The 7,997-nt window shown below is 37.4% G+C and overlaps 1 pseudogene; it reads right to left on the minus strand.

Annotated features, from left to right (window-relative positions):
- Nucleotides 1–2,732: 2,732 nt before the first annotated feature.
- Nucleotides 2,733–5,377, minus strand: LOC144641420 (uncharacterized; annotated as a pseudogene).
- Nucleotides 5,378–7,997: the final 2,620 nt, after the last annotated feature.

Below are 7,997 nucleotides of genomic sequence, written 5' to 3' on the forward strand. Positions count from 1 at the left end.
CTGTTTTTGATTCCTCAATTAATACCCTCTGAAATTACTACAGTCAGTAGTAATAGAGTTGATGTCCTTGGGCGTAAATAACATGATGTTTTTGGCCCTGCCTAGAGGTCATTTTAGCCTCGCCTGCAGCTTGGGCTAAAATGAGCCTGAGTCGGGCAAAAAGCAAATTTACACCTGCGAACATCAGCTCTATTGTTATATTAATTTCCTTGTATTTCCCATCTGAATCTTTGCTCTTGGTCATCAATAGTGGCAGTTGGCACGTGTGTCATTCTTCAGCAGATAGAAAAACTAATCGTTTTTCTTCAGCGTATCATTGTTTTTCTTGAATTATTTAAAATGGTCAACTCTAGAAAATACAATATTTGGTAGATGTCTGGTATAATATTAATTTCAGATTCCTTAGGCTACCCATCCGATTGAAGTCCGGTTACACGAATTAACGCCACGGAAATTTTAGGCTCTGTTCCAGAGTTGAACAGAAAAGTATTTTATATGCTATGGTCCGATCAGTTTTTCAAATCCACAAACTGACATTTATAAAAAGAACGACCGGACTGCATTAATCTGCTGTATTTTGTGTTATTATATTCCCAAGCTTTCGTCTAGAATATTTTCTTTTGCCCTATTTGATGTTTGGATCAGCGAGAACACAGTAGCTCAAGGTCTCACTTGACTCAATTTCAATCGTCATTATTCGAGACGCTTCTTTGAAGGAACCACGCTTCAAAAGTTCTCTTCGCAAATTAAAAAAGTTAGGAATCAACTTAAATATACACCATTATACATTCTATTATCTCGCAAGCAGAGTAAGTTAGGAAATCGAAAAATATATTTAGTTTTTCTGCCATCGCGCGTGTAAGCCAAGCTAGGATGAGGTACAAAACCCGCGTGTGAGGCGCCTATGGCCTCGTTTTGAATTCACTGCTTCTCTACAAAAGTGTTCGTGATCCGGATCTTTTTTGTGACACGTCCGTACCCAAATTTCTCTGCCGTGTAAACGCGCCTTTAGTTGAGCCATGATTCATATTTTGGCCAGACGCAGGCGATCAAAAACACCGAAGCGTACTAAAATGGTACGACTAGAGGCGCGTTTACACGACAAAGAAAATTGAGTACGGACCCGTCAAAAATTAGTCCGCACTGATCACTTTTGCAGAAACAGTCAAATCAAACGGCCCGCGTTTACACGACAAAAATTGGGTACGACCCGTTAGAAAATTGGTCCGACTTTACCACTTTTGTAGAGAAACAGTCAAATCAAAACGGGGCCATAGGCGCCTATGGCCCCGTTTTGATTTGACTGTTTCTCTACAAAAGTGGTAAAGTCCGGCACCGTCTTTGTGACGGGTCCGTACCCAAATTTCTCTGCCGTGTAAACGCGCCCACAGGCGCCTATGGCCCCATTTTGATTTGACTGTTTCTCTACAAAAGTGTTTAGGTTCAGACTGTTTTTCTGACCGGGTCCGTACCCAAATTTCTCTCCCGTGTAAACGTGCCTTAGGTATCACCGCATCAAAATTCCGTCAGGAATACGGCGACGTCATGCAGGGAAGTAGGCAATCTTCAGGTTGGCTATTTGCAGATTTTCGAATTTATTTACTTTCTATTTCAAGCAGATACTGCTAGAATTCTTGCTAATAAGTGTTACATCGAAGAACCAGAGTGGCACAATTCGAAGGTTTTTATGAACTGAATTGAATGAAGTGATGATTACAAATATTACAAATACATGGTCGACTTCTGGTTACGCACTCGAAAGCTGATGTGACTGATTTTATTATATTTGTGTGCCATATCGATTTTTTTCTGAGAAGTACGAAAGTTTAAAGTTTATATGGACGAAGAGAGCTTTCCGTCAAAAGTTTAAATCCTAAATCTTGTTGAATTCCCAGAAATGGCACATGATCAAAACGACAACGGAATCAGTCTCTAGGTGAAATGAAAAAATATCTTGTTTTTTGTGTGTGTTATTTTTCCTTGGGAATTTCAAACTTTGTCAAGGGAGAAAAATAAATAGAGTTGAGTATTGATGCAAAAGGAGAGCGATATTAGTGATAAGTATATTGGTCTGTTTTACCGAACAGTGTTAAACCAAAAAAAAATGATCGTGTGTTTTTTTAATTATTATTTTGTATTTTTTTCGATTTATTGCTCATTCAGAACGCAGTCGACGTTCAAAACAATCGCGTGGAAAGATCTATTCTATCTCTATTAGTTGCTTATCACAAAAATCCGCTGGTAGGCAAATTGTGACGTCACAAGTGTGTCAATGACTACTTCTCCAAATCCCGGAAAAAAGGTCGGGATAAGCGCCAACAAAACAGAGCCGTGTTTTCTTATTTACACTATTTATTCAACGACAGCGTGGTAAACCGATAGAAGACTCATTTGTCACGCAATATATCTAACCAGTTGTAACGCTGTACATGTCCGCATGGCCAAAAAAATAAACATGCAGAGTGGAAATGTATCATAAAGAAAAAATTATTTTTATAGTTTTCCTTGATTCTGCTTAATTGCAAATCGCTGAGCCGGCATTTGTGCTGAACTTCTTTTTTAATAACTATGGTTTTAGAACGAAATTGTAATTTTTTCTACTAAACTGGGTGGATATTCTTCTAATTATATTTACAATTATATATTTTTTTCTATATTTAATGGAAAATCACCTTTGCTCACACTTTAGATAGTTTATAGTCATTCAAGAAACAATCTTAATGCTCGAACCATTGCCGTTATGTTTATTTCTTCAAATACATTTATTTTGTTGCCAGCCCTAGCAAGAAACTAATTAGCTTACATTTCAACCATGACTGACAGCAACGAGTGTGCTAATAATCACGTGATATATTCCCGACACAGCAATAACTTGTGCGATCCAAACTCAAAAGTACAGCTAGCAAATAATAGACTTTACATGAAATTAATGTAAACTTCGTGAAATATTGCTGATATAATTGATCTTATGGTGATTTAACCTAGGTAAAACACTTCCCAGTCGTCAGGTGTGAAGTTTTTAGTCCCAGCCAGGATTGTTGAACTGCTTTGTACTCCACTTGGAACAGAGTAGGACTGGCCAAAGTTTGCTAATGAATTAGTGTTGCTGTTCGCATTGTCAGCAATTTTAATGTCATGTCCTTGGCCTCCACCAAATATTGGACCACTATCTGACCAGCCGTAAATTGCATATTGTGGTTGTGTTACCATACTCTTGAATGGCGCCAGACCTTCTTTGTTGCGAAGCGAAGAAATAAGGACGCATTGGAAGTGGAAAGATAGCTCAAACTGTTTTCTGAAATCGGGGGAAAAAAGAATTACTAAACACGCATGTCATAAACAAAATTTATGTTATAATATTTCTAGCAAAATGTGCAACAAAAAACTTGATAGAGCCTCTTTTTTTGCATTGCTGACCCTACTTGTGCCACATTTTTAACACATTTCATTCACTCGAAAGAAACTGACTTACGGTAATTCCCCAGTATTGCATTGCGCCTCCGTATTGCGCATAATTCCATGCGTGATTAGCGTGCGCATTAAAAAATGGCGGCTTTTTCTTTACGATTGAATCTCGCCAGGGAGGTAAGTTGTGATGTTCTCGAAAACGAGTATGGCGACCTATCATTTTTTTCTGTTGTTTTGAGTTGAGTAGAACCTTTTTTCTGTAGAATAAATATGGACCAATTCTCAGTGTAGCATAAGAAATAATCGTCGGAAACGTGAATTTAGCAGGCACTCGCCACTATAATCGTGGTGATTTCTTTAAGGATTTATGGAGTATAAACAAGATACTGTTGCTCCTAAACGGTAATGCGCACCCTCCCCTATTTTTATTTCAAAATTAAAGTTCTTATAACACAAACAGTCGATAGGCAAAGTTTCAAGAAAATCTAAGTGTAGGTTCTATTTCAGTGGAATAACCTTGAAGAGAGTAGACACGATCCAACTGAACGATACCCTTTCTATAGTTTTTTTGTCTGATAATTTTTTTTTGTTAAATACAGTCAACTCTCTCTAAGACGGACACAGTCGGGACCAGCCCCAACTGTCCGTCTTAGAGAGGTGTCCATAACATAGAGTCAAGGTAGCATGGCACCAGTAATTCTGAGATAATAAAGCTAAACGGCTATGTACAATGAATACACATCTGTTTTGAGTCTGTTTAAAGTCGCTTGTTGAAGCAAAATCTACAAACTAGGACAACAATAATATTAGAAAATTGACTCGTTTTGTTCATTGCAGTCGATAGCTAGTTTACTGCTTGAAAAGTGAGCAGTACATACATGTTGCAAACTGTAACATGCCTATATGTATTCCCTTGTTCAAGCAAACGTTCATGGCTTCTAGTCAAAAAACAAAGTAACTGCACACTTTGCCAACTGGGGCAAGACAAAAATAATAAAAAAGACCGATTTCGCTAATTGAAGCAAAAAGTTAGGTGCTTCTACAAACTGTAATACTGTAAGTAGAAAACGATCTCTGGTGCCCGCACACTTTGAAGCAGAAAAGTAATTCGTTAAAGCGGATTGTTTTTGGTGAGTAAGTTTGATATCCTAAAGGCGCTGACAGCCTTCGCTTTATGTGCACACGAAGTTTGGAAGTATTATTCCATAAAAAAGTACAAACTTTCTTAGGTGTCCGTTAACGGTTTCAAAGTGTCCGTTGTCCGTCTTAGAAAGGTGTCTGCCAAGTGGGGAGTTCAGTTACAGTAAAATGACTGAAAAACGGCAGGGACCATCCACCAGGTGTCCGTCTTATGGAGATATGCATCTTATAGAGGTGTCCATTTAGAGAGAGTTGACTGTACAAAGTATAAATTTTGATTTGAGTAATAATAGACGAGTTGTTCGGCATACGTGAACGTTTCGAAAAATCATGCGAAAAATTTTTATATTGTTTTTTACATGACCGGACTTTTGATTCATTTTTCATTAATCCAACACCTCTTAATTCCTATTTATTTTTAATTTAATTTAATTGTTTATGTCTTTCTTCACATTTATACAATGTATACAGAATTTCCCTTTTTGCCTGCTGCGCGAGAAGCTTTGCCTCTTTTACGATACGGCCAGTATTTAATGAGATTCAGAAATGAAATATTCTATTTACCCCAAGGTATATCAGTGTATCCTCCAAACACGTACTGTCCCTTTTTGATGATGGTAACCGTGTCACGTTTCCCATCACACCTGCTGTGGAAGGTACTGGAAGCCCAGCCGTGAGTGGAGGCGCGGTAGCACAGCACCCACCGAGGGTTACTTCCAACAGCAGGCGTCAGGAACTGGTAAAGGCGACTTTGATAAAATTCGTTGTTAGCTAGGATAGCTGAGTTCATCCAGTAATCTGAAATAAATAGAAGACAAAAGCTATGACATATCGAAGTTTAGAACAGTATAGGATACCTAAAACAACTTATTTTTCGTTTGTGTATGTGTGTGTTTGTGCGAGTACTGATTTTTTTCTAATTCTACGGTAATTTAAGAGTCCTTTTGGCTTATAACAGTTTTGTCGGATAAAGGACGCTCTTATCAAAGGTAACTGAACCTCAACTTCAACTTCAAATTAAATGTTTTTTTTTTCTTATTTTTTTAATACCGTTTACCAAACAATGCGGCCCCGCTACTAGTTACAACTATTCGAGGCGGAGCAAGAGTTGCTGAAACAGTTTAAATAATTCTAAGCCAAAATCGGGGTTAAATAATTGAAAATTTGCTAGGGTGTCAGACAAAACAGCCTATAAAAGTACTGCTAATTTAAATATGTTAATTTTTCTCAATGATTTTCATTATACCTTCATTGGGGTAACTCGTCATAGAAGTATCAATTTTAGCTAATCAGGTAATAAAAATATTATCATTTCGCGATTCTTAAAGTAAAATCGGCTTTTCAAGTGAAATTTAACGTGGAATTCACGAGTCAGATCACATAATTTTCTTGAATCGTATAACCTTTACTCAGACAGAAAGAAAAAACCCAATTTCATTTGTGGGTGAATGTTGCAACATTTTACGCACGCTCAGGAAGCCATTTCAAATTCAGGAGACAGCGAATCGGAATCAAAACTAAAATCGATCACAAATCTTTATTTGAACCACGTGGTAAACATTGAACATTCGTTTTTAACCGTTCAAAATGAAGGTTTACGAAAAATTAAAAGAAGCAATAGTCATATTTCGCGAAACAGTCTTGTTTTTTTAAACGTCTATTCCGGGCTTTTGCTTCATCGGCACGCGACAAAATCATAAACTCTTTTTTTAATTATATCTTTTTGCTGAAACAAGTAGACAGCACGCATCCGAAGGAAAAAGCAATAAATATTCAACAACGTCAACCGAGTAAAGGTTTGAAGAAGATCGAGGCGTAGACATCAAATGCATGTGAACCATCTGGGGTGATTGTATAAACACCACTGTTTTGTTTTCCAGATCTGTACAGTTCAGCACAGTTCTTAAAGCCAGCTGTATAACATAAAACGAACTCATTTACCATCGTAAAGGCAAAACCAAACCTTATCATTAGCAATAAGATGACTTGAAAATTAATATAAAAATGCACGTAAACGAAAGTTGAAAATAAGTCAGATATCACATTGCAAAATACCCGAGTAAAAATGAAGATCGTCGAATTAACGGTTTAGTCGATGATCTTCGTTTTTACTCGCAGCGAAGCTTTAACCCTATCCAGACCGGGGGGGAAGCGCCCGCGCTGACTTTGGACGCTTATAACTTTTTCAAGATTCGACCAAACGCTGCCAAGCTTTGCGAGTTCACCTAAAATTTATCTGGCAATAATTTGGTAAGATAGGTTACTATGTCAGGAACTTGACGTTACCATGACAACGGCATTTTTACAGGCATGTTTTCCAAAATTTGTATTTTATTAATAAAAATAAGGTTAATGCAATTACTTTCACCATTTTACGATTTTTACGAACAGTTTTATTGATTTTGAGTACTTTGAATCAATGTTGGTCGGTTTTCTGACGTTTCGGAAAAATTTTGAAATCCAGGATGGCGGAAATAGAACAAGCCCTAAATAAAAGGCCCAAGACATTCAATTGAACATTTCTTGGTGTGGAGACGATGAATAATGTAAAATGTAGTAGAAGAGGACACATATTCACATTAAATGTACTGGTTTCTGTGACACCAACGAACACAGGATTTTAATTTAGCGCTTCCATAAAACAAATTCCAGTGAGGAGGGAGTGGGTAAGTTTTATTATCTCCTAACTGAATCTTACGATCTTTTCTTTTCTGAGTAACTTTTATTATTACTTTTTTGTTGTTTATCACGGTCTACACATAAAAACAATATAATACGTATACCGTGCGTCCTATCTCACTAAGGGTACGTTTTGGGGCAGAATCCAAGATTGGATTCTTAATCTCAGATCACACAGATACCTCGCCACCAAAGTAAAGAGGTATCCGAAAAAGGTTTCTTCGGCATGAAAACCCCGTAAACGTTGTTCGCGCAGAATAAGCAATTATTGCATGAGGTTGAGCATGAAACTGTGAATTATCAAAACCGAGGTCTGTGTTATCTGCCTCAGCCGAATAACACAGAATCGAGGTTTTGATAATTCACGATATCATGCGAAAACCGAATTCAAAAGTTGTTTTATTATATGTTTTCAAACAATTTGCCATCACTTTTTCTAAAACTACGTCAGAACATTGGACAAAGCGATTTTATCTTGTGGTTCCTCCAGGATTTTCTCCCTCAAATAATCATTCAGATTTTTTACACTTGTTTGTGTTTTTCTCTTGGTGTTTTTAGAATTTTATTCTCTATCAAAACGTTTAATTCCTCTTCGGAAACGGAGGCGAATCGCTCAGCCATATTTTTAAAATGTTTGAAAGCACTACACGGACGAGGGGCTTGGAAACTAGGCGGACTTTGAACTCGACATGATATCCCAAAATCTGCTGCAGATATTGGGTTATCATGTCAAGTTCACATGCTACTGTATATTCCGCCACCCCCCCCCC

The sequence above is a fragment of the Oculina patagonica genome, unplaced genomic scaffold (genome assembly GCF_052425735.1).
Source record: "Oculina patagonica isolate OP01 unplaced genomic scaffold, crgOcupat unplaced927, whole genome shotgun sequence".
In the NCBI taxonomy this organism is placed as follows: Eukaryota; Metazoa; Cnidaria; class Anthozoa; order Scleractinia; family Oculinidae; genus Oculina; species Oculina patagonica.